This window comes from Diabrotica virgifera, chromosome 5 (genome assembly GCF_917563875.1).
Source record: "Diabrotica virgifera virgifera chromosome 5, PGI_DIABVI_V3a".
Lineage (NCBI taxonomy): Eukaryota > Metazoa > Arthropoda > Insecta > Coleoptera > Chrysomelidae > Diabrotica > Diabrotica virgifera.
Window position 1 is genome coordinate 82,150,304 of NC_065447.1, and position 27,967 is coordinate 82,178,270.

Below are 27,967 nucleotides of genomic sequence, written 5' to 3' on the forward strand. Positions count from 1 at the left end.
AGCAATAAGTGACAATGTGTAAGGACATGAAAACAATTCACCGTGCTCTGGACTGTCACAAAAAACTTCAACAAGAAAAGTCAGAAAATTATAAAAAAGTTAGATGAATTTTTTCTCTTGAAGACATACGTTGTTTCTAAAAGTTTGCACTCACAAGAAACAATACTTTGTTTCTCTCCAAGTTTTACATATTACTTTATGTAAAATAATAGTTTTTTACTGATCAGAAGCAATACTTCGTTTCTTCAAGTTTTTGTTCTCAAGATAACGCAATATTTTACCACCTGACTCCAGATACTCCAAGAATTATAATGAAAATTCTCAGATTGGACAACCTCACCCTTCACTCCCCACACCCTTTGGGATTTAAAGACGAACTTTTTTTCCGTTTTTATTTTAGTAAGTTTATGTCACGGACTAGTCAACATCTGTAAGTTTGTAAGTTAAGTTATTGTTATATTTATTTCTAAAGCTCAGCTAGAGTAGGGTTTTCAGGTTTTTTTCATTTAACTATATATTTTTTGTACTCTTGTTCACTATTATTTTGTTTTTTCTCATTTACAATATACAATTGTCCTAGTTATACGTTATTTTTAATTTATCTTTAGCTTTAGTGGAATTATATGTCAGCTCATTTTTCTCTTTAGTACCTTTGCCATCTACAGTATTTCTTTTGAGGCACAATATTGATATTTCGATATTAAAGCAAGAGCTCTTCTATTTACGATCCTGCACCTGTGCTTGTACATCTCTAATCCAAGATCTTTTCAAGATTTTTGGACACTTGGTTAACTCAATTGTTAACACAAGTTGTTTGGTCCTTCGAGCCGGATCTTAGAGGCTCTATTCTGCTCTAATCATTGTTTTCAATTTATTGCTCAAACACCGAAATTTCCACTTTGTGAAAAGTTCAAAAATTCCACTAAAATCGTCCTCAAACGTTTTCTCTAGTACCTCTGAAATCCTAAATCATCTGACAACACCACCCAAGCACCACAATAACGATAATCTTGTTCTAACTCATCCCAACTCACAAATTTCTTGCTAGACTCCCTTATTAGCGTTCCAGGTTTTCGAATATAGTGGGACAATTGTATATTAGATTTAATTGTTGGATTTAAAACAAACGGAAAATGGAGCTTGAAAAATCGTTAAAGTCACGGCGTTTAGCTAAGATTAAAATTACCAAAATAAGCAATTGGTTGACAAAGAATTTGGATGATTTAAATATTCACTCTGTACAGGAACGAATTGTTCATTTAAAGGAGGCCTACACTCTGTATACCTCTTCACAAGATTTGCTGGACTCTGAGGAAGATTATGACAATTCCTCAGAAGATTCAGATGTTATTGATAATTTATATTTTTCTATAATCTCAACTTTGCAAGATAAGCTGCGAAATTTTCAATCGCCCTCAAGTAATGAATCACACAATTTAAGTTCCGAATCAGTAGGTCACAACTCTAGTATTTCTCATAAAACAGTAAAACTTCCCGAATTAAAAATAAATTCTTTTAATGGCGACATTAACAATTTTCAAACGTTTCATCAAATTTTTTTAAGTATAATTGATTCAGACTCTTCTCTGTCAACTATTGAAAAATTTGTCTATTTGCGGTCGCTGTTACAGGGCGAACCATACAAACTAATAGAAAACTTGCCACTTGTTGCAACTAACTATCAGTTAGCTCTCACCACATTAGTTAATAGATACTCAAATAACAAATTGATTATTAAGAATTTGCTTTCTAAGATCATTGATTGTAAAAGTTTACAAAACAATGCCCATTTTTCACAATTGCGAGATCTACACATTTCTGTATCAAATGCATACAACTCTCTTTTGAACCTGAACCTCTCACCTGAAAAATTGTTAAATTTAATTTTGATATATCTGGTCTCTAATAAGTTAGACTTTAATACTCTTAGACAATTTGAATTTACCTCAGAAGGTGATCAAATGGATGACTTCAGTAAATTCTTAGAAAATATTAATGTTCGTGCCAAGCATTTGGAAAACTTACACTTAAACTCTCATTCGCCAAAACATGTAAAGCATTCTCTACACACTAGCTTTGATGATAAACAAAGCAGTTCATCGACTCAATCTAACTCTAACAATTCTTGTAGTTATTGTAAAAGAAAATATCACTCAATTTATTCATGTAACGATTTTAAAGCTCAGCATATTAACATTCGTAGAAATTTTGCCAAACAACATTCACTTTGTTTTAATTGCCTGGGCAGTAAACATTCTATCAAGGATTGCGTTTCTAAGAGAACCTGTTTTCATTGTGGACATAAACATCACACTCTTCTACATTTTGATTCTAATAAACCGGGTAATAAAGATCCTCAACCTCATAGACCTAACGTAAACATTGCAGAACAAAAAGAATCAGTCACTCTCTCAAGTAACTCCGAACATGCCGCTCCGATTCGTAATCAACCACGTTCCGATTCTCCATCGCAAAATAGGCCCTCTACTTCGAAACAAAAAGATTCAATAAGTTTAGCTACTTCTAAGGTCAATAATAGGGATTCTATTATATTATTGGGTACATTAGAAGCTTACATAAATTCTTCGAACGGGAAAAAAGTATTTGTGAAGGTATTGCTTGATTCAGCCTCTCAAATATCTTTTATTAGAAGCTCACTGTTAAAAATTTTAAATATTCCTTCACAACAACACATAGTAAAAGTTCGTGGAATTGGCTGTTTGTCTAGTGACTTCAACCAGGAGACCATAGTTCGCATAAATTCGGTATCTTCTAAGTCATATTTGGATGTTCGTTGTTTGGTTTTGGATCAGATCACATGCAAACTTCCTCAAGTAAGCATTATCGCAAATGAACTGAATATCTCTCCCGAAATAAAACTTGCCGATAGTAGCTTTTGCACTCCTTCAGAAATTGATATACTTTTAAGCGCAGAATATGTCAGTGACATACTTTTAGATAAGGTTATTCATCTCGGTAAAAATTTACCTATATTGCAAGATTCCACCTTTGGTTTTATTGTAAGTGGTCGCATACCAAATTCGTGTATAATAAAGAAACCCTCTCATAACATGTATGAAAATCACTTAATTACGTGTCATGCAAATGTTTAAACTACTTTATTTAATGGGTTATAAGTTAAACAATCATAGTACTGAGTAAACTTATATATTTTTATAAAACTTACTAAACATCTTACATACAATAAATCATACAAGTGACAACCATGTTGACTGGCTTGAAGTTAGCCATGTCATGTCTAGCATGCAGCCCCTTGCTACGCTGTTACACAGCTATATATATTAAACACCTTCCCCCTAAGATCGATATCTATAAGGGGTCTTTATATTACGACCAACACCAACTGTTAGAAGTCTCAATATTTGGGTTGACTTTATGACTCAATGTAGGTACTGATTTTACATTTGGGCTTGGGCAACTAATGGTTTTATTAACACTATCATTTACGTTAATGTGAGTGGTATCTTTATGAACACTTTGTGACTGAATATCAGGGTACAACTCGGGTTCTAAAATGAGTTCTTTTTCAAGTGTTGTGGTGTATGAATGTTTCATTTGGTGTGAATTCCGTCTAATAATTTTATTGTTATCTTCTTTTTTCACCCAATATGATCTAGGTTCATTGGCCTTTTCTAACACAATTGCTTTACGCCAATAATTATCTTTTGAACTTCTTATTACTACCCTATCTCCCTTTCTAAACTCTACTGGTTTTCTTCGTGCTGTCTTATCATAACGTACTTGTAACTTCTCTTTTTCTTTGCATAAATTCTTATATACTTGTTTCTGGATTGTAGGTTCTAATTTATTAGCTGTAGTTGGTAATTGTCCTCTCAGGATCCTGCTCTGTAAAATTTGAGCTGGAGATGCATCAAGATTTATTATGCAGGTATTATTATATTCCATCACCAAATCTCTAAAATCAACATTTTCCTCATTACTCTTTCTTAAAATTTGTTTGCTTATATTGACTGCTTTTTCTGCAAGTCCATTACTCTGGTGGTAATGTGGAGTGCATGTCATAATTGTAATGTCTTTTTCTCTATAATAATTTTTACATTTTACCGAAGTAAATGGTAGATTATCTGCAATTAAAATTTCTGGATATCCAAATCTACTAAAAGTATCTTGAAATGAGTTGATTACTGAACTGGAGGTTTTATCTTTTAATATAAAACTTATCGCAATTGCTTGAATCCTTTTGGGAATCTGAAGAAATCCCACTTTCCATCTCTAATAGCTCAATTCATCCTGCAGAAACTAACTTCTTACAGTCAGTAAAAATTCTTGATTCAGGTAGATATCAAGTGTCTCTAAACTTTAAAGAAATAGTCGATGACTTAAACGTCGGTAATTCTCTCTCTGTAGCAAAAAGTAGATTTTTTCAATTAGAAAAAAAAACTATACTCGAATCCTGGTCTATTTGAAGGGTATAAAAAAATTATTGATGATTATTTAACAAATAATCAAATTCAACAAGTTCCGTTGGCTATTAGAACTCCTCAAAATAAGGAAAATTATTTTCTTCCACACTTTCCAGTACTCAAAGACAATTCCTCTAGTATTCGAGTAGTATTTGATCCCAATAGTTCTAGTTCTACAAATTTTTCTCTAAATAAAGTATTAGACAAAGGTTTTGTTTGCCAACCAGATCTGTTTCAAATTCTCGTTAGATTTCGTACCTTCCGCCAATCACTAACCTGCGACATAAAGGCTATGTACATGCAAATTAGTGTTTCTGAAAAGGATAGACATTTGCTCAATTTTCTGTGGCGTGATAATCAACGAGATCCTCTAAAATGTTACCAATTGACTCGACTCCCTTTTGGATTAAACTGCTCTCCTTTTATCGAAACACGTGTTTTAAAGCATATTGCAGAAAACAACTCAGATGCATCACTCGCATCACAAACTCTTTTATGCTCCACTTATGTCGACGACCTTCTCAGCGGCGCAGACACACCAAATGAGCTGGAGATACTCTTTTCACAACTTTCTTCATTGTTACAAAGGCATAATTTCTCTTTGCATAAAATACATTCTAACAATATAGAATTTGTAAATCGACACAACCTAAATCCACACTCTGAAGTGAATTTAAATTTGGAAAATTCATCTTCTAAAGTATTAGGTATTAAATGGTCTTCGAAAGAAGACACATTTTTTTCTCTCCCCCGTGTATGGATTTTGAGCCACCACTCACGAAAAGAAAGATCTTAAGTGTAATTGCACGATGTTTTGATCCCTTGGAACTAATCTCACCATGTCTCTCAGCTGCAAAATTATTGTTGCAGAAGCTTTGGATTGCAACTCTCTCATGGGATGAGCCTATAAACGACTCTACTTTAATGAAAGAGTGGGACAAATTAGTTGAAAATTTTAGTTCAATTCAACAACTGAGTTTTCCACGTTGCTTAGTTTTAGATAAGGACGTTGTAAGTTTTCAGTTGCATACATTTTGCGACAGCTCAAATGTCATATTCACCACTTGTATATATCTCAGAATACTCTATAATGATCAGTCAGTATCATCTCATTTGATAACATCAAAAAGTAGAATTGCTCCAATAAAACAAAAATTAACAATTCCGCGCCTGGAATTAAATGCAATTTTGTTAGGTGTTATTCTGACACAAAACTTTCTTCAGATCTTACACAATAGATTCACTATTTCAAGTACTCATATATACTCAGATAGTTTGATAGCTCTCACATGGTCGCTCTCTAAAAAATTCTCTTATACGCCTTATGTTCAGAACAGGGTAAATAAAATACGATCTATCAATGATACATTCATTTATCATCACATTGGCTCTTCGGATAACCCCGCTGATATTCCCACAAGATGTAAAAATCTAGTAAATGACTCAGACCTCTTTAAAATGTGGACGACTGGTCCAAATTTTCTAAGAAATCCAGAAATTGATTATTCTTCCTTTAAATTAATTCCTCTCACAGTGAATGTACCTGAATTACGTACAACACAAACCTCATTAGCTAATATCGTAAACAAGGATCTCGATAATGATACACTTGAACAGATTTTCTCTCGCTATTCAACATTCATAAGAATGCAACGTGTTTTGGCACAAATATTGCGGTTCATAACTAATCTTAAAAATAGAAGATTGTCAACAGCTCTAATTGTTGGACCCTTGTCTGTCGAAGAGATCCATAAATCCACACTCACTATTATTCAATACCTACAACTTAACGCATTCTCTAAGGAAATTTCAGAACTGAAAAACAATAAACCGCTCACGAATAAAAATTTCAGATCTTTGAACCCCTTTTATAACCCGTCGGATTCTACCCTAAGAGTAGGCGGTCGCCTTGAGAATGCAAATATTTGTTTTGACCAAAAGCATCCCATTTTACTTCCAGGAAAAAATTATATAGTCTCTCTAATGCTTCAAAATACACACATCTCATTAGGGCATATTGGTGCTCAATCAACTCTTTCACATTTCAGACTGAAATACTGGCCTTTGAATGGACTTCGTCAAGTCAAACAGGTCATTCACAACTGTGTCAAGTGTCACAGATTCTCCACGAAACCTTCCACGCAGCTTATGGCAGATCTGCATTATAATCGTGTGATTGGTACACGTCCGTTCCAGTATGTTTCGGTAGATTATGGAGGATATTTTCATGTGAAATCATCTCACCTTCGTAAAGCTCCCGTATATAAAGTTTATATTGTATTTTTCATATGTACCACTTCCAAATGTGTTCATTTAGAGTTGGTGACTGGTCTTACTGCTGAAGCTTATATACTATGTCTCAAAAGATTCATAGCTCGACGTTCTGCACCATCATGCATTTGGTCAGACAACGCCACAAACTTTTACGGAGCCAAGAACGAGTTGCATGAATTATACGAATTATTTCTTAAACAAGATGTTTCAGATGAAATCAGAAATTTTTGCACAAGTAATTATATAGATTTTAAATTTGGTACCCCTTTGCACCCAGAACAGTTCGGACTTCACGAACGGGGAATCCAATCTGCAAAATATCATATTAAACGACTCATAGGTAAAGAGATTCTTACTTTTGAATCTTTCTATACAATTTTGTGCCAAATTGAGGCCATATTAAATTCTCGTCCAATCACCAAACTGTCATCTGATCCATCTGACCCTAGTTGTTTAACGCCAGGTCACCTTCTTATAGGCAAACCACTCATGGCACCTCCAGAAGTAGACGTCACAGACTCACCAACAAACAAGTTATCGATGTATCAAAGAATTTCTCAGATACAACAGCTATTCTGGAAGAGATGGTCAATTGATTATCTCAATTTACTTCAAAATCGCCCAAAATGGCAAAAACTCACAGACACACTTAAAGTTGGGGATGTTGTTTTAGTCAGAGACGATTTTTCCCCTCCACTTAAATGGAATATCGCTCTCATTACAGAATTAATTCTTAGTAAAGATGGATTAATTCGAAATGTTAGATTAAAATCTAGAGACAAATATTATACTCGCTCAATTCGTAAGATCGCCCGTCTCCCTATCGATACAGGGTACGATTAAATAGTAGTAGCCGTTATGTCTTGAAAATACATTGCTAACATTTAGTTTTTTGTTTTCTTCTTCTCTTCTCGGCGGTGGGGAGTATGTTTAAATTTCATTTAAACATACGAAATAATTTAAAATATTTCGTCAAGTTCCATTTTCTTTAATGTCAATTTGTCATTATAATATATTTGTAAGTATAGTTTAAGATTAGCAATAAGTGACAATGTGTAAGGACATGAAAACAATTCACCGTGCTCTGGACTGTCACAAAAAACTTCAACAAGAAAAGTCAGAAAATTATAAAAAAGTTAGATGAATTTTTTCTCTTGAAGACATACGTTGTTTCTAAAAGTTTGCACTCACAAGAAACAATACTTTGTTTCTCTCCAAGTTTTACATATTACTTTATGTAAAATAATAGTTTTTTACTGATCAGAAGCAATACTTCGTTTCTTCAAGTTTTTGTTCTCAAGATAACGCAATATTTTACCACCTGACTCCAGATACTCCAAGAATTATAGTGAAAATTCTCAGATTGGACAACCCCACCCTTCACTCCCCACACCCTTTGGGATTTAAAGACGAACTTTTTTTCCGTTTTTATTTTAGTAAGTTTATGTCACGAACTAGTCAACATCTGTAAGTTTGTAAGTTAAGTTATTGTTATATTTATTTCTAAAGCTCAGCTAGAGTAGGGTTTTCAGGTTTTTTTCATTTAACTATATATTTTTTGTACTCTTGTTCACTATTATTTTGTTTTTTCTCATTTACAATATACAATTGTCCTAGTTATACGTTCTTTTTAATTTATCTTTAGCTTTAGTGGAATTATATGTCAGCTCATTTTTCTCTTGAGTACCTTTGCCATCTACAGTATTTCTTTTGAGGCACAATATTATTTCGATATTAAAGCAAGAGCTCTTCTATTTACGATCCTGCACCTGTGCTTGTACATCTCTAATCCAAGATCTTTTCAAGATTTTTGGACACTTGGTTAACTCAATTGTTAACACCGGTCATAGGCGTCCGTTTTGGGTAGAACAACAGTTATATTATCGCATAACTTTTTTGTTTTTAATTTCTAAGCATTTTTGAGTCTGGATTATTAAAATGTAAGGTATTGTAGTACTAAAAGGTACTCTTACTTTAAGTCGATAGGATACACCGTTTTCTAGAAAAATCTATTTGAAAATTTTTTATTTCTTGAATATCAAAAAAAATTTCAACAAAAAACTATTTAGAAAAACGAAAACTGGTACGTTTATTTACTATATGCCAGGGATGAATTAATATAATTAATTGCTAATTTCTAGTTAGTCCTGTCGCCAGGGGGGGTACAACGGCCTCCTGTATTCAGACGGACTTACCCAAGTTTTTTTTATGTATTTTGACCTGTAGAACACGAATTTTTTGGGTAACAGTTGATCCGGATGTCGATAAGATTGTTATAAACCAAGAAGTTGAGGAATCACATAACAGCGATTTCTCGCAAAACAAAACATTTTTTTGTATATTTTGGTCCATTTTAACCGAAAAATGTTCCTACAAATTTTTTCGTAGGATGCATAGTTTTCGAGATATATGCGGTTGAACTTTCAAAAAATCGAAAAATTGGAATTTTTGAACCCGAAAAACTTTTGATTAAAAAATAAAATAGCAATTCTGCTTACCGCATTTGAAAGTTCAAGTCAAATTATATCGGTTTGAATTATTTGTATTGCTAAAAATGTATTATTTTATTGTTAAAACAAAGCTATAAACACCTAGTGCTTGAGTGATGTTTCAATGATTTCTCATTTAAAATCGAACGAGTACGTAGAGGAGGTAAAAGTGCAAGCGGGGCTATTTCTAAGTAGCATGCATTAAAACGCATGTATTAGGCACGGGAAACAGTATGTGTTTATAGCTTTTTTTAACAATCAAAAAATAAATTTTTAGCAATGCAAATATTCAAAACAGATATAATTTGACTTAAACTTTTAAAGGCGGTAAGCAGAATTGCTATTTTATTTTTTATTCAAACGTTATTCGGGTTCAAAAATTGCAATTTTTCCATTTTTTGAAAGTTCAACCGCATTTATCTCGAAAACTATGCATCCTACGAAAAAACTTGTAGGAACATTTTTTGGTTAGAATGACCCAAAAAATATAAAAAAATGTTTTGTTTTGCGAGAAATCGCTGTTATGTAATTCCTCAACTTCTTTGTTTATAACAATCTTATCGACATCCGGATCAACTGTTACCCAAAAAATTCGTGTTCTACGGGTCAAAATACATAAAAAAAACTTGGGTAAGTCCATCTGAATTAAGAAGGCCGTTGTACCCCCCCTGGCGACAGGACTAAGTAGGTACCGGTAATATGCGTCCGTTTTGTGTAGGTTAACGGTATTTTATCGCATAACTTTTTTGTCTTTAATTTTTAAGAGTTATTGACACTAGATTATTAAATTATGAGGTATTCTACTACCTACTAAAAGTTACTCTTGTTTGGTCAAAGTCGGTAAAATACATCGTTTTTTGTTTGAAAATTTTTTTCAAATTCAGGAAGCGAAAAATTGTCAAATATATTTTTCTAGAAAACGGTGTGTTCTACCGACTTAAAGAAAGAGTACCTTTTAGTACTAGAATACCTCACAATTTAATAATCCAGTATCAAAAATGCCTAAAAGTTAAAGACAAAAAAGTTATGCGATAAAATACCCGTTGCCCCACCGAAAACGGACGCCTATGACTGATACTAGAAAGTCACAATAGATGGAATCGATTTATCTCTGGAAGATAAATATGTGTACCAATGTTAGTTTTTCTGACTAGAAGCGTTCTGGAGGTATTTAAGAAAATCTAATTACAAGACGACATCTTCAAAGAGCTCTAGCTCCCTTAGGAAGCATTTTCGGACTAGGTGAATTGGGTTAAATTGTCTTAAAATTATCTGAGACAATGTTTCTGGACACTCTGTATATAATAATAAATAATATTATTTTGTATAGAAGTTGTCCATGGATTAGGCCCACTGGGGATACCACACAAAAAAACGCGCCTCCAGACTCTTCCTCATGGGTGGTGGGGAAAAGGGTCAAGCATCATCAAAGCATCGTCAAAGCATTTTCGGACTAGGTAAATTGGGTTAAATTGTCTTAAAATTATCTGAGGAATCTCCTGTCTTCGTTTGTCGGTATAGTTACACCCTGTATATTAAAAAAAACTATCATAGTTATTATTTTTTCATTTTTTTCGATAGTCCAGGCTGCGAGTTAAGATCTGAATCAGTATCCTAGGTGAATTTTTGTGGAATAATGGTAGTTTGCGTTGGCGTCACTGTCGGTAATTCGTCTTCCAATTCATTTTCTCCAATTAATGTTGAAATGTCCACGATGTTGCTGCAGCTTTCACCACCACAATGGAGGCACACTGCTGAACATTTGAGGGCTGCTTTTCGGCAACCGCATCCACTTCTACAGTTTCCTTTGCATGTGCAAAAGATTAATAATTTCATAAGCTCGGGGGTGCTCGAGGCTTGGATGTTTGGATTGGTATCCAATATTTTCCATGCCTTTTCCAGCTCCAATCTTTCAGATCACAATGTTTACCGAGCCATGACTGAATCTGGTGATACACTCGGAGACTGTGAAAACGGGCTCCATCTGATGTTGGAGGAAGTGAGGAGAGATTAAATGCATTGTGTGTCACTGTCTTAGCGAATCGTTTGTATCTCAAGGTATCCAGCGAATCGTCTTTATTTCCGCCATATAAAGAGACAAAAAAACGTTCGTTAACAACACTGAGTAAAGATGTTGTTCTATATAAACATATGATAAATAATGTTGTTCCACTAGCTAACTGAGGATGCTTCTGCAAAATTTTATGAATTTTACTTTGCCCATGTTATACAGTGCTGACGCATTCTGAGCAAACATGGACAAACAGCAAGTTCTCTGCAATTACGTCGTCATGTATAAAACTTGAAGGACAGTACAATTGTTCGGACGTACTTCGCCCTTTTGAAGGCTTTAAAAAATACATTTGATTGGTTTCTTCCTAATGCCTAGAGCGAGATAAGGATGTCGATGTGTTTGTTCTCATATGATTGTCACCGAATCATATGACTTTGATGAAGCAAGCACCCAACGGACGATGACAGCATCTGCATCAGATTCGGCCTGGTCGACACTAAAACCCACTTCTGATAGAATCTTCAGAAGGCATATGAAGTTAGCTTTGTTCGTTTCATTACCAAAAAGTTTTTCTTGCGATAATGTTGGTACAGTGCTCTTATAAAACTTTACCTCTGTCGATTGGTGCTTTTTAGTGCGACGCAAGCGCTCCCGTGACTTTGTTCCTGCGATATCAGGATTTTCGGAATAGCCGTCAAATACTATACCTACTTGTAAACAATCCATAATGTTGTTGCACATATCGAACATACTTATCGAGAATGTTGTTAAAAGAGGAATTTCTATCCCAACCCACTTTATGTATCAGAAAACCACCATCGATAACAAAGTGGCTTCTATGACTGTTACTACAGGGTCATTCTATTGGTGTACAAGCATTAAACAAAGATGATTTGGTACCTTTTCTCATTCCATCCTCTGTGAATAATGCCAATGGAAAATGAGCAAAAATAGTTTCATAATAGCATAGGAATATTAAGATCATAATAAATTGTATGAATAAAAAATTAAACCCGTGTTGAGCTGCCCCCCCCCCCACTTGCAAAAATTAAAAAACAAATAGCCCTGATTTATGAGCTATTTATGAGCTTTCATATTCCGCAAACTAAAAATTTTGAGCTCGTTCCACTGAGTAGGAATTTAATACTTTAGTGGGGGGCTGAGTCAGTCCCCCACTACTTAAAAATAGGAATATTGAATCGGTTTTTGCGGCAGAATTACGAGCTATTTATGAGCTCTTGAAATTATATAGTTTCGATTTTTGAGCTCATCCCCTTCACCCTCAAACAACCCTTTAATTGATTTAACTTAAGAGAAAAATGCTGAGAAAACTTAAAATATATCGTATTGCAGATATCATTCCTATAGCTTATATACTCTAAGAATAAACTATTAAATCACTTGCATTTCGATTATTGAGCTACAACCTCTTCGCAACAAAACCACCCTATCTTCCCGGCTTAAGAGAAAGTTGTACTTAAATGCATTAAACTAATTATTTGGCGACTACATATCATTTAATAATTTATAAGCTTCCAAATTGCGCGCATTTAGATCAGTAATTTTAATTTATTTTGTATAGTGCAGTCACTGAAGGTAAAAATCAACGATTACCTTCAATTTCGGTGAACCTTCATCGATTTTCACGAAAATTGGTCAGTGGTTAGAGGATACCTCAAGAAACAAAGGTGACATGGTACCACCTTGCGCCTTTACCCTGAGGGTGGATACCGCCCCTTCTCGGGTGTGAAAATTATTTTATAAAAAATAAGTGCACAAATTTATAAAAGAACAAATTATAAGCAAAATTTATTATATAAAGTTATTGAAATGTTAGCTATCCTGATCCCCAAGTATATGTAAATCAGGTTGGCAATATTGACAGTTGAAGTAGTCTAATAAAATGGTCGTCACGAAGCGTTGCATATGAATTATGTCTCCCAGTAAATATACCTAATTAATAAGTACTCGGCAAGCTTCCTTCTCCAAAAGGTTATGGACTCCAGTTTTACATGCCAAGAGTACATTCAATAAGAAGTAAAGTTTTTTAGTGTTGCTGTTTATACCGACCGGCAGTGTTGTGAGTGACCGCAAAAAAATGGCAGTCCAAGGTTTAAATGGCGCGAATTCAACCGTGAGTTTGTATCCGCAATTAACATCTACGAACTTTTCGTCATGGAAATTTAGATTAGGCAATCTTCTAGATGCCAAAGGTGTTAAAGATTTTATTACCACTGAAGTAACTGCAACGCAATTCACACAATTATCAAGAGACGAGCAAAATCAACATAAAAAGCATGATGCAACAGCAAGATCGATCATTGTCACATGCATTACAGATGAACATTTAGAATATATTCGTGACTGTGACTCAGCATTCGAAATGATAAAAAGTTTAGAAAAAGTGTTTGAAAGAAAAAGTATTCTTTCTCGTTTATATGTGCGGAAAAAGTTGTTAACGTTGAAATATAAACAAGGTATCGATTTACAAAAATTTTTCGTTGAATTCGATTCTTTAATCCGAGAGCTTGAATCGACTGGAACTACAATCGAAGAAGATGACAAGGTATGTCACCTTTTGTTGACAATGACAGATACGTTTGACACCGTTATTACTGTCCTAGAAACTTCAAATGATAAACTATCTGTTGATTTCGTTAAAGCAAAATTATTAGATGCAGAATTGAAGCTGAAAAATAATGTACAAGAAAGTGAAGAATCCTCTTTTTATACGAAGCAATACAATAAAAAACCCCGATGCTCATTTTGTGGACTTGAAGGCCATCTAGTGTCCAATTGTTTCAGAAAAAACAATAATAATTATAGAGGTAACAATAATCGAGGGAGATTTTTTCGAGGAAATAACTATTCCCGTGGCAGAAGAGCCAATAATGATACACAAGGTAAACAGAATATCCATGTAGCCGAAGACGAAGTAAGTTTTATCACAGCCCTACCAGCTGAAAATCTCAAGAATGATGACAGCCAAATTTCGTTTATAATAGATTCTGGAGCATCACAGAATATGTGCAGCAATAAATATAAACAATTTATAAGTAATATTATTGAAATTGAGCCTGTTGGCATTAAAATAGCAGATGGAAGAGTGATGACGGCTCGTACAAAAGGTAAATTAAAAGTTTATTACAATGAAACTCCTATTAACATTGATGTTCTCATTTTAAATGAACTAGAATATAATTTATTATCAGTCAGTAAACTAAACAGTTTAGGTTTCACAGTAGTATTTAAAGAAAATAAGGCTGAAATAAGAAAAAAGAACTTTAAACTTATTTGCTATAAACATAAGAGTAACTTATTTGCTGCAAATTTTCAATTAAATAATTTTCAATCTAGTTTAGTAGCAAAGCATAGCGATAAAGACTTATGGCATTTACGTTTAGGACACGTAAATAGAAGGGGACTACAATTGTTGGGACTTCCCTATTCAGATAAACTATGTGACTCGTGTCAACAAGGAAAAGCCACAAGGCAACCTTTTAAAGAAGTTATATACAAAAAATCCTCTAGAGTTGGGGAACTTTTACATGTTGATACTTGGGGACCATCCAAAGATCCCACATTTTCTGGTGAAAAGTATTACTTATCAATTATTGATGATTTCTCACATTTTAGTGTTGTATATTTAATGACAAGAAAAAGCGAAAGCGAATCACATCTTATTAATCATATTGAAAAATTAGCTGCAGAAGGCAGGAGAGTATCTAGAATAAGAATGGATAAAGGTGGAGAGATGTCTTCTAAATATTTTAAAAACTATTGTATACAACATGGTATAGTACAAGAATTTACTGCAGGGTACACACCTCAGCAGAATAGTATAGCCGAACGACTTAATCGTACTATTTTAGACAAAGTAAGAGCAATGTTTGTAGAAACAAATCTTCCAAAGAGTTTGTGGGGAGAAGCAGTTAGAACAGCTGTTTATCAGCTTAATCGAACTCCATCACGAGCAATTGAATTACAAGTACCAGCAGAAATATACTTAGGCAGACTTGACTTGTCTAAACTTAGAATTTTTGGTTCAAAAGTATGGTACTACAACCTACCAAAGCAAAGTAAATTAGAACCAAGAGCAAGTAAAGGTGTAATGGTTGGATACAGTGGTGCTGGTTATAGAATTTGGAATCCACTGACCAAGCAAATCAAAATTTCAAGAGATGTTGTTTTCGATGAAACACAGTATAAATATTCTCCAGAAATATCGTCGAATAATCAAAATGTTGAGGAAATTTTACCAAGCCAAAATGAATTGGAAACATTTGAAACAAATTATGAAGAAAGTACAGTCCAAACATTAAGAAACACTACTGAAATTAATTCACAAGATGAAGAACCAGTAAATTTACAAAATACCAAAATTACTTCCTCCAATAGAGAAATAAAACAACCTTCGAAGTTCAAAGACTATGAACTTTATTATGCATATTGCTTAGTTACATCAACACCAGTAACTTATGAAGAAGCAGTAGAGGAGGATGAATGGAAGCAGGCAATAGAAACAGAACTAGAATGTCTTGAAAAAATGAACACGTGGAGTGAAGCCACAAAAATACCTCATGATCAACAAATCATAAATACAAAATGGGTATTTAAAACAAAAAGTGATGGCACGAAAAAAGCTCGCTTAGTCGCCAAGGGTTATGAAGAAGAAGTGTTTTTAGATATATATTCACCGGTAGCTAAGATGGCAAGTGTAAGAATTTTATTATCACTGGCTCTCAATAACGACTGGAAGGTATACCAATTAGACATTCCTTCAGCGTTCATCAACGGAGTGCTACAACATGATGTTTATATTCATTGTCCTAAGGGTTATAAACGACAAAGCAAAGTTCTCAAACTACAAAAGGCTTTATATGGACTAAAAGAATCACCCAAATGCTGGAACCAACGATTCAACAAATGGGCAATCAAAATTGGTTTTAAAAGTGCGGAAAGTGACTGTTGCGTTTATACAAAGAAAAATGTGTGTATGTGTATATGGGTCGATGATATCCTATTGTGCGGTGAAGATAGCGATTCGATTCAAAAAATTATTGAAAGTTTAAAAAGTGAGTTTAACGCAAAAAATCTCGGTTGTGTAAACAACTTTTTGGGTATTGATTTTGAATATTCTGTAAATAAAAATGATGTAAAAATGTATATTTCTCAAAAACCCTTAATCAATAAGATAATTGAGAAATTTAATATGACGAATTGCAATGTTAGCAAAACACCAATGGAAACAGGTTTTCAGGTTGACAAAACTAATGCTGATAATCAAATCTCTGTCAATGTGCCTTATAGGCAATTAATTGGAAGCTTAATGTATATTGCATTGGGTAGTCGCCCTGACATAATGTTTTCAATCTCTTATTTGAGTCAATTTCTCGATTGTCCTGATGATATATTATGGAAAGCTGCTAAACGTATTATTAGATATTTAAAAAATACAATTAATTTCTGTCTTATATACAGTAAAAATATAAAAAGAAAACCTTTAATATTTGCATATTCAGACTCAGATTGGGCAGCAAATGTAAATGATAGAAAAAGCATGTCAGGAGGTATAGTATATTTTCTAGACAATCCAGTTTCATGGTATTCAAGGAAACAGAGCACTGTTTCATTGAGCAGTACTGAGGCCGAATATATTTCATCAACTGTTACATGTTGTGAGTTATTGTTCACAAAAAACTTAGCAGAAGAATTATTGAACGAGAAAATAACTGGTAGTATATTATATATAGATAACCAGGGAGCTATATGTATTGCAACAAATTCATTTAAAGGTAAAAGGTCTAAGCATATAGACACAAAATATCATTTCATTTGAAATTTAATTGAAAACAATGTAATTACTTTACAGTACATAAATACAAAATCAAACTGTGCTGATATTTTCACTAAAGCTCCTTCAAATGAAATATTCTCATGTCTCAGAACTTTGATCAAAATTCAAGAATGTTGAAAGTTTTTATAGATTAGTACTTTTATACTTTAGGCACAACTCATGTGAATTATCTATTTGCTTTTTTTATTTTTTTTATCATATTCTCATGTTAATATTTTTTGAGTTAATGAAAGTTATTTTTTGAATATTTTTCTATATAGGTATGAGTTGTAACCTGAGTAATGTAGGATGTATAAGTATGTTTTTATGATTTCATTTTGTTCAATTATTGTCAAGACTTGGTTAGAGTCAAGATTGTTGTTTAGTCGACAATTCATCCAAATTTACTATTTATGTAAATGTTGTATAAATTGAGAGGGGGTATTGAAATGTTAGCTATCCTGATCCCCAAGTATATGTAAATCAGGTTGGCAATATTGACAGTTGAAGTAGTCTAATAAAATGGTCGTCACGAAGCGTTGCATATGAATTATGTCTCCCAGTAAATATACCTAATTAATAAGTACTCGGCAAGCTTCCTTCTCCAAAAAAAGTTATTAAAATAACTCAATACTTTTTAAGTTGTTAAAGATCAAAAATTTTAATTATTCGTGAAAAAAATGCATGTTTTGAAGCGGATTTTCGTAAATCACTGTTTTTACAAAGTTTTTACAAAAAAGTTAATAGTAGTTTAACTCTTATAGCTTATATTCTAAGAATAAACTCTTAAATCACGCGCCTTTCGATTATTGAGCTACAACCCCTTCGCAAGAAAACCATCCCATATCCCCGGCTTAAGAGAGAGTTGTAATTAAAATAATTTAAATTAATTATTTGGCGACTAGATACCGTTTAATAATTTATGAGCTCGCAAAATATACGCATCTCAATTATTGAATTGCCAGTTTCTTTCTATAGTGCAGTCACTGAAGGTAAAAATCAACTATGACCTTCAATTTCGGTAAATCTCCATTCATTTTCACGAAAATTGGTGAGCGGATTTTGATGCTATCAACTTTTTCTGGAGCTCATTTTTGATAGGTATTTCTAAGTACTTTGATAAGTATCTAGTACCTGAGTGTTATAAAATGCATCTCTTTCCCGTTATTTAAGCTTGAATCCTTAGATTTGAACAGTTGCAGAAAAAATATACATTTAATTACCAATAACTTACTTTAAATTAACATTAAAGGGTTTTTCAAGTAAGCAATTTATTATATTTTTTATTAGCTTCAATTTTAGTGATGAAAACTTTTTTGCAAAAACTTACAGTTTTTGAGTTATTTATGAAAAATCGCTTTAAAGCATGCATTTTCTTTCACAAAAATTAAAATATTTGATCTTTAATAACTCAAAAAGTATTGATTTATTAATAACATTAATATAACAAATTTTGCTTACAGTTTGTCCCTTTTTTGATTTGTGGGGTTATTTGTAATAAAGTAATTTTCACCCCCGAGAAGGGGTGACATATACCCCAGGCTAAAACAGCAAGTTGTTATTGTCAATTCGTGAAAATGAATGGAGATTTACCGAAATCGAAGGTCATAGTTGATTTTTACCTTCAGTGACTACACTATAGAAAGAAAATGTGGCAATTCAATAATTGAAATGCGTATATTTTGCGAGCTCATAAATTATTAAACGATATGTAGTCGCCAAATAATTAATTTAAATTATTTAAGTACAACTCTCTCTTAAGCCGGGAATATGGGATGGTTTTCTTGCGAATGGGTTGTAGCTCTATAATCGAAAGGCGCGTGATTTAAGAGTTTATTCTTAGAATATAAGCTATACGAATTAAAGTACTATTAACTTTTTTGTAAAAACTTACAGTTTTTAGGTGATTTATGAAAAACAGCTTCAAAACATGCATTTTTTTTTCACGAATAATTAAAATCTTTGATCTTTAATAACTTAAAAAGTATTGACTTATTTTAATAACTTTATATAATAAATTTTGCTTTTAATTTGTTCTTTTATTGATTTGTGCAGTTATTTTTTATAAAATAATTTTCACCCCCGAGAAGGGGCGGTATCCACCCTCAGGGTAAAGGCGCAAGGTGGTACCATGTCACCTTTGTTTCTTGATGTATCCTCTAACCACTGACCAATTTTCGTGAAAATCGATGAAGATTCACCGAAATTGAAAGTAATCGTTGATTTTTACCTTCAGTGACTGCACTATACAAAATAAATTGCAATTTACTGATCTAAATGCGCGTAATTTGGAAGCTTATAAATTATTAAATGATATGTAGTCGCCAAATAATTAATTTAATGCATTTTAAGTACAACTTTCTCTTAAGCCGGGAAGATAGGGTGGTTTTCTTGCGAAGGGGTTGTAGCTCAATAATCGAAATGCACGTGATTTAATAGTTTATTCTTAGAGTATGTAAGCTATAGGAATTATATCCGCAATACGATATATTTTAAGTTTTCTCAGCATTTTTCTCTTAAGTTAAATCAATTAAAGGGTTGTTTGGGGGTGAAGGGGATGAGCTCAAAAATCGAAACTATATAATTTCAAGAGCTCATAAATAGCTCGTAATTCTGCCGCAAAAACCGATTCAATATTCCTATTTTTAAGTAGTGGGGGGGCTGACTCAGCCCCTCCCCCCCACTAAAGTATTAAATTCCTGCTCAGTGCAACGAGCTCAAAATTTTTAGTTTGCTGAATATGAAAGCTCATAAATAGCTCATAAATCAGGGCTATTTGTTTTTTGATTTTTGCAAGTGGGGGGGAGGCAGCTCAACACGGGTAAAAATTAATAGATCGAAAAGTAAGCCTAACGTTTTGTTTGTATTGTATCCCTATGAGCATTCGAGAATGTGGTTAAGTTTGGAGAGCTGTGAAACCTAGATAAATAAATAATATTAAACAACTTTCTACTGGAAATTGTTAGTTGAAAAACCCTCTACAAAATTGCTACAATATCATTTTATTGTAAAATGAACGGAAAAAAGTTATAACCTCCAAAAGGAAACTTGTTACAAAATTTTCTCTTATTTTTGTTTATAACTTTTTTGTTGGTCACTTAACGATAAAAAGTAATAGATATGAAATTACAGAAAACATAATTTGCTACATTTTATGTCTAATTAAAGTTTCTGTAGGGTTGCTAGTTTACGAGACACAGCGCGAAAGCCCTTTGCACCCCTTTTTCCAAGATGGCGACCGGGAGACAAGAGTGGCGACCCCAAAAACTTGAACTTAAGCTTCTACTGACTCCCCCTACACATTAACAAAATACAATTGACTCCTCTAAGAAATGCAACCCTAAATGTAACATTTCAATGGACTAATTATTGTGATATTTAATAAATATTTTTTTAATTCTGGTGGCTTGAATTTTAAAGCTAGCGGCAACGTTTTCAATTAAGATTGGTTTAGGGGTGTAAAATTATGAGGTTGTTAACATTTAGTAAAAACTTACCACAGTCCTTTCTTTATTTTTTTATATTTAGAGTACCGTCATATCGTAAAAAAATTTTTCGGTTTAAATTTAAACTAAATGGAAAATTGACTCCCTCCAAGGGGTAATTGAAGTGTGAAAAATTATTAAGGTTGTAACAAATTCGTAAAAACCTTGCAGAGGGTTGAGGTACTTCAGAAAAAAAAATTAATTCTGCTGGCTTGAATATTAATATTGCAGAATCGCTCCCATTAAGGGTGGTTTGGGGGTGAAAAATTTTTTAGGTGGTAATAAATTCGTAAAATTTTATAGTAATGGAGAAAATTATGCTAAATTTGCAGTTACGAGTTAAGAGTAGGTATTAAAACCAAAAAAAGTTAAGTTAAGTTTTTCATAAAGTGGGGACTTTCCATTTTTTAATTTAATTTTCCATTTCCAACAATCGTTTTTTCCGATTATAGCGCCATCTATCCATAATTCGAAAAATGTCTCGAATAAAAGTTGCTTATTTTTATGTAAAGAATCCACATCGCAATAAAAATTGGGGCTCCTATTTAAGATTTTAAAGTAACCGCCCACCCCACCTCCGTGGGCTGTCGTGTTTGGTGCCATTCGATATATTTTTTTCGATCTGATATTCATTTCGCGAAATATCGCGGGGTTCGTATTTAAAATTTTAAATTTACTCCCCACCCCCCTCCGTGGAGGTCGTGTTTGGTATCATTCGATATATTTTTGAAAATGTTGAACACGAATTTTTTAGTTTTTCTATCTGACGTTCATTTCGCGAAATATTCGCTTTTTTGTGAAATTTTGTTACTCGCCCATTTCCTTACGCCCCGCTCAAATCGTCCGATTTTTTAATATACACTGTTTTGCATGTACTTAACTTATCTTATCTTAATCTGACGATTTCGAGTCTTTCTAAGGATAAATTTTTTTTCGAACCCCCCTTAACGAACTCCCCTATTGGACAGGATTTATATTAGCATTCAAAAAATAAGAGTAATCCATATCGATTTAATTTTTAAAAGTCTCAAACAAATATTATTTACATGCATTGTTTGGATTTAGTAAATTAGGTGACATCGCTTCTGAAATGTAGGCCACTCGTTTTGAAAAACAGCGGAGTCAGCAATTATGTACTATTAGTATTTCATGGTCACATTCAAGTATGAAATCATAACAAAACAATTACGATTTTTTTATAGATACGGAGAAAGTAAAGCAGGGATCATTCATTATTCATTATTTAGACATCAATGTAGTTAGAATATAGGCTTTGTCCACCAACTCGTTGCTAGCGTATATAGTGATTAAATAAACATAGTATGAGTATTTAGTGTATTCATAATATCCAACCCCTAGAGAGGGACGTTCATTCATCCCCTTACAAAACCTATTTTATTATACTATATTACTATATTAAGAGCCAATATATGGTAGAGGTACATTTACAGAGTACAAGGCCATGTGATAATCTAATGCGCTCGAGTAACTGCAAAAATCCCCGCTTAAGCACCCCTACCATTAGTAGAACACTGTGGTATTTCAAAAATTTTATTTTTATTCTGCTAGCTTGAGATATTAAGCGTCGCTCCCCTTAAGGGTCGTTTAGAGCTGAGAAATTATTAGGGTGGTAATAAATTAGTTAAACATGTGTGAAAAATTATGACGTAGGTTAAATTGGATTCCGCTCGTGTGCAACAATTTTTTTGAATTCTGCTAGCTTGAATATGAAGCTAGGAACGTCTTTCCTGAAGTGGGGTTAAATGAAAAATTATTAGGGTGGTTACAATTTAGTTAAACATAGGTGAAAAATTATGGCGTAGGTTAAAGTGGATTCTGCTTATGTGGAACAATTTTTTTGAATTGTACTAACTTGCAGATTAAACTAGAGGAACATCTCCCCTGAAGTGGGGTTAAGGGGTGAACAATTAACAAGGTGGTAATAAATTAGTTAACCATGGGTGAAAAATTATGGAGTAGGTTAAATTAAATTCCACTCATGTGGAACCATTTCTTTTTTAATTCTGCTAGCTTGAATATTAAGCTAGCGGAACATCACCCCTAAAGTGTGATTAAGGGGTGAAAAATTATTAGGGTGGTAAAAAATTAGTGAAAAATTGGTGAATAAATATGGCGTAGTTTAAATTGGATTCCGCTTATGTGCCACGCTAGCTTGGTACTTTGTTAAAAATAAAATAAAGAACTCATTCTAATACTATAATGAAAAAAATCAGAAATGAGCTGGATAAGAAACATAAGGGTGAGAAGAAGCTATTAAATAGGCCGTGTCTCACCTACCGGAAACTACATTTAACAACAAAAGAATAGAAATAAAAAGCACATAGGACAAGAATAAGAAATACAAAGAAATAACTAAAACACATAAACTCCTATTCCTCATTCCTTGAGCCCTTGTCAAGGCCTGGTGACACTCTAACCAGACGCGGATCTAGAAATTCATAATAGGGGAGGGGGGGAGCAGACTTACCTCAAATACAGTGATGCTACAGCTACCGATTTTTTGGTAAATCTACCGAATACCTGTCAAATCTTACAATCTACCTAATTCTCCTTTTTTTCTACCGAAAAATCAAAATTCTTAATTTTCAAATTAATCAGCCGATTTTTTTTCTGCCGAAAAATCAAAATTATTAGAAAATTTGTTTTTTACCTGATAGATTTGGCAACAAACTTTACTCAATTTTCAAGAATTCTTGAATTGCTTTTACTAGCTTGTGACACAATGTGCGAACCAGCAGATACGGATTTACCGATATCAATTTTATGACCATTCCTTTGTCCTTTTATATTATGATTTTGGGGGTAAAATGTATCTGCCTGAATCTGAATAGTAAATACTGAAGGATTGTGGCTTATTTTGATATAGAAGATAATTCCAAACTAAAAATACTATTTATATTAAAAACTTAAAACAGGAGAAATTTATTTTGCACCTTTTTAACTTACAGTATTTCGACATAACTAAAGAACATTAAAAAATTTTCTCGTTCTCAATTGTTTCAATATCCGACATTGTTTTGTTTTTAAACCATTATAAAGTGTAAATAATCATGTTTTTGCCTATAAAACATACCTTGTAGCTTTTAGAGAAAAATATTTCAAATAAATATTCTAGATCTTAATAGTTTCTAATTTGAAATACATAAACAATTGGAGATAATTGCAAAAAACCCTTATTTTTGCAGTAATTTATAAATGTTAATAACTTATAATTATTATTTATTATAACAAAAATTTTTAACTTGTTTAAACAATTATACAGCTTTCAAATAAGAATATTTGTATTTTGAACGTTAATAGATACCTATACGGGTGGTAAGTTTTTTTTTTAAAGTCAACATGAAAAATATGCAGTTTTATTTTATTATAAATTAATTAATTCCTTATAACAAAACTAAAGCATCCTTGAAATTTAGTATTGCGTTAGTTGGACGGCTCTAAGTTACTTTGGATTAAAAAAAAATGAAGAAAATTGCTCTATAATACCTAGAAAGACGAGAAAATACATTTTTTAAAGATAGGTATACCGATTTTGAACTTTGAATGATTTTTATGATGAATTGTAATTATTGATCATTATATGATTATGAATGTAGTTTATTTTTGAATCCTCGTACCTAAAGTATCATTTTTTTGCAATGTGATAGCAAAAGAAGCAAAAAAATAAAATCTACCAGCATTTGACGATTTCTACCGAAAAAAAATAGGAGCAGTCTCCCGAAATTTTATCCAAGACCTGTGGCAACACTACTCAAATATTATATTTTCAGATTTAGCCATACGACGCACACTTACTCTAAGGATAAAATAGGCTATATAATCCCAGATACCTACGGTATCAAAAGGGTTGATAGACAATTCACGACTATTAATCTCACTGATCGTTCTTTACCATAAAGACTAACCTTTCCACCATTAATGGGTAGGTACTCATGGATTATCTAGTAGAATACACATTTTTATGTCTTTATTGTATCGCAAATTTGAAAGTGACTTTTCATGAGATAAGGTTTATACCCAGTGTAATATATTTGCATTTTCCCAAGTAGCAATTTTACGACCTGCAACCAATTTTGTTCTAATGGGACGTTAAATTTAAGGACAAAATTGGTTCACAGTAAGCGTTAACCAAGGACAACGTCTGTATTCCTATGGACCAACGTTGCTGCTAATAAGTAATATAATCTGATGACTAACTGACATCGGGAATAACGACGTCAATTATTAGGATAAGGTTTGACGTTAAGCTGACGTCGGTCTTAACCTATCTATAGTATAAGTGCAATTAAGTGGCATACATCAACGACTACTCAACGTCGGGAATTACAACGTATTTTTTAGGATAGATGCCAACGTTCAGAGGACGTTGGTGTTTTATCGAGTATGGTAGACGTATTTTTCGGGAAGACGACAACGACAATCCAACGTTGATAATACCAACGTTAATTATTAGGTTAAGGTTTAACATTAAGCTGACGTCGCGCGTCGGGTAAAACCTCTATACTACAATGTAATTTACTGGAAGACATTTAACGACTGCTCAACGTCAGGGATTACAGAGTATTTATTAGTATCGAACCCAACGTTCAGGAGACGTCGGGTGTTTTCTCAGTAGGTATATGGCAGATTGCTGCGTGTACTTGCGGGAAGGTGAGAACGACAATAAAACGTAGGTAATTAGGCAATCCAAACCACGTGACCTCTGGTTGGCACACAAACTAACAAAGAGGTTATGTTTGTATCTATTTTTCAATGATTTTTCATTGTTTATCGTCGTATTTTGTCTATTTTGGATTCATTTGGATGTCGTTTCCTGTTTTTGTGAACTTTATAAACTTTACCACAATGCAAACTGATTATTTAAGGAAATTATTATTGGAAACTCCAGATGTTGCGAGAAAGGTAGGCGAAACAATTTTTATTTACTGTTCATTTTGCCCCGATATTTTTCAATAATGATGAATTTTGCAAGCAATAACATTATTTCTTTTATTGTTTTAGATATTTATTGAAGCTGAAAATAATTGGGGATTTAGATCCATACGCAATTCAGTCAGAATTGGATTTTACAGTAAAGTGCAGTCCATCAAGTTACTATTATAGATATTTATACATATCGTGGAGTCTCACAGTTGCTACTCTAAGCAGCAGATGAAAGCATACAAAAGCCTTCAGGCACATAAATATTTTACAGCTGGATTTGTTTTGAATGGAGTAAAAATTGTTAATGATTTCCATATTATTGTTGGAAAGGTATGCCTTTATTTTATTTATTCACCATTAAGAAATATATGGATAACAGTATTAGTGTCTTTTGGATAAATTGGTTCTAAATATTAGATTTATTTACGTTTATATATCTGTATGAAACCAGACATATCGTCGTCCTAATCTGTAAACTGCGAACTCCATAATTCTCTGAAAATGATTTATTACTGCCATCTATTTGAATTACTGTCATGATTGCTCTAAAATTATATTATATGAATGTCTGGTTTTAAATAAAATATTCTCAATCATTGTAAAGAACGCAAATACTCTAATAAAAATAAATTTTTGTAGTTGAAGAATTTCCAAAAAAATAAAATATTTTTTTTAGGTGAAGCATTTCCAAAAATCTAATGCTAAACGACTAAATGCTTGGGTGGGGTGATAGCCAGTTCTGATGACATAGCAAATGCACATTGTATGCGTATAGCCGGTAATAGTGAAGTCTGCAGCCATATTGCAGCAATCCTATTTTTAGCTGAGTATGCCCAGGGCAAGACAGACGAAGAAGAAGCCAATGCATGTACATATGTTACAGCTACATGGTTTGGAGATAGCAACATATGCATTCTCTGATGAAAAACTAATGAGTTTTGAAACTGTTCGGTCAGAGTGCTTGTTGCGCTCACTAAACGAACTGAAATATAAGATGGCTTTGGCATTGTGTTGCAGCGATATGAAAATGGTTATTCATTTTTAATTATAATGTACTTCTTCATCATGAGTAATTATGTATTGGTCTTTTAAATGTGTATTTATTTTTGTAATTAGTATCAACTTGTAATGATAATATACATTTATCGTTTAAGGTATGACTGTGTTTTGACTCTAAAATAAATGTTTTAAAAATCGAATCCTGCCTCTTTCTGTTAGTAACTACCCATGGATATCACAAATTGTGCTTACTGATAGGTTTGTTCGTAGAACGATCAGCAACTCTTGCCAACCATCAGACACATGCGCATTCGTAATCTATGAATGCTAACTATTAACTGCACAACGCTAACTGTTAACTGCTCATGCATCTGATGGTTGGCAGCAGCTGCTAATCGTTTGTGTCGTACTACGAACAAACCTATTAGGTCTGGATCCCGTGTACCAAAAAAATTGATTAATAGCAAGCTGAAAATTTGTTAATAGCTTAACGGTGTCCAGTTGGACAAACTTTTATGTATTGTGACACTGGAACAGGGGTAGTTTTAATTGTGAAACAGTTTGGAAAATCAATTTGGAACATCAGATTACAAAAACATCCCATATATTTTGTCGGACAGAACATCCAATTGATCTGTTATCCTTTCATTAAATTCTCATGGAAAAATCAGACTGCTATTACTAACCAACATGATTCCTGTAGTTTGACATGGTCTTCGTGTTCTACTCATTAAAATGCCCAGTTGGTGATTTTTTCACCAGTCTGGTTTTTGCATGAGAGTTTAATGAATTGGTAGCAAATCAATTGGAAGTTTTATCTGACAAATTACATAAACATTTTCGTAGTTTGACGTTCCAAATTTTTAACCTGTTCCACAGTTAAAACTTCCAGTGTTCCCATACATCAAAGTTTGTCGGACTAGACACCGTTAAGCTATTAATAAATTTTCAGCTTGCTATTAATCAACTTTTTTTTGGTACGCGGGATCCAGGTCTATATGGAATAAATAAATAACAAAACAAATTCCCTGTCAAAACTGCATTTATTTTGAATAGAATGAAAAACAAAACAATATTGTTTTAACAAAATAGGGGATACATGTTAAAATTTAGTATCAATAAAGTTCGTCACATTGGCCTAAAAATTAATGTCACTAGTTACGTTAGTGTCACATATAAATAATTGTAATAATATTAATAAAAACCATAATTCCTAGCATGAGTGCGTCCTGTTTTTTGATAATTTAGTTAGGCGAGGAAACGTAAATGAGTTTCTAATAGGGCTTTTCATCGATTGTCATTTGTTTCGAACTTCTGTTAGATGTTGTATAATCCGTGTATAATATTACTATACACGGATTATACGACATATGACAGAAGCTCAAAACAAATGACTGTAAATGAAAAGCCCTATAGAGGGAACACGAAAAAAATTAACATTATCCGATCAGCTCGACTTCCACAGTTCACTACTATACAAG

The 27,967-nt window shown here is 33.0% G+C and overlaps 1 protein-coding gene and 1 long non-coding RNA gene across 6 annotated transcripts in view; both read left to right on the forward strand.

The window, feature by feature from the left end:
* LOC126884267 (acyl-CoA Delta-9 desaturase-like) overlaps positions 1–27,967 on the forward strand; it is a 132,870-nt gene that overhangs the window by 63,219 nt on the left and 41,684 nt on the right. The window lies entirely within an intron of this gene.
* On the forward strand, positions 24,166–26,686 carry LOC126884275 (uncharacterized). 2 transcript variants are annotated; one of them, XR_007697929.1, is made up of 3 exons: positions 24,172–25,466; positions 25,566–25,817; positions 26,164–26,686. It is a non-coding gene; the product is annotated as an uncharacterized LOC126884275 (long non-coding RNA). The 2 variants fall into 2 exon arrangements; XR_007697928.1 differs by having other exon boundaries at positions 24,166–25,817.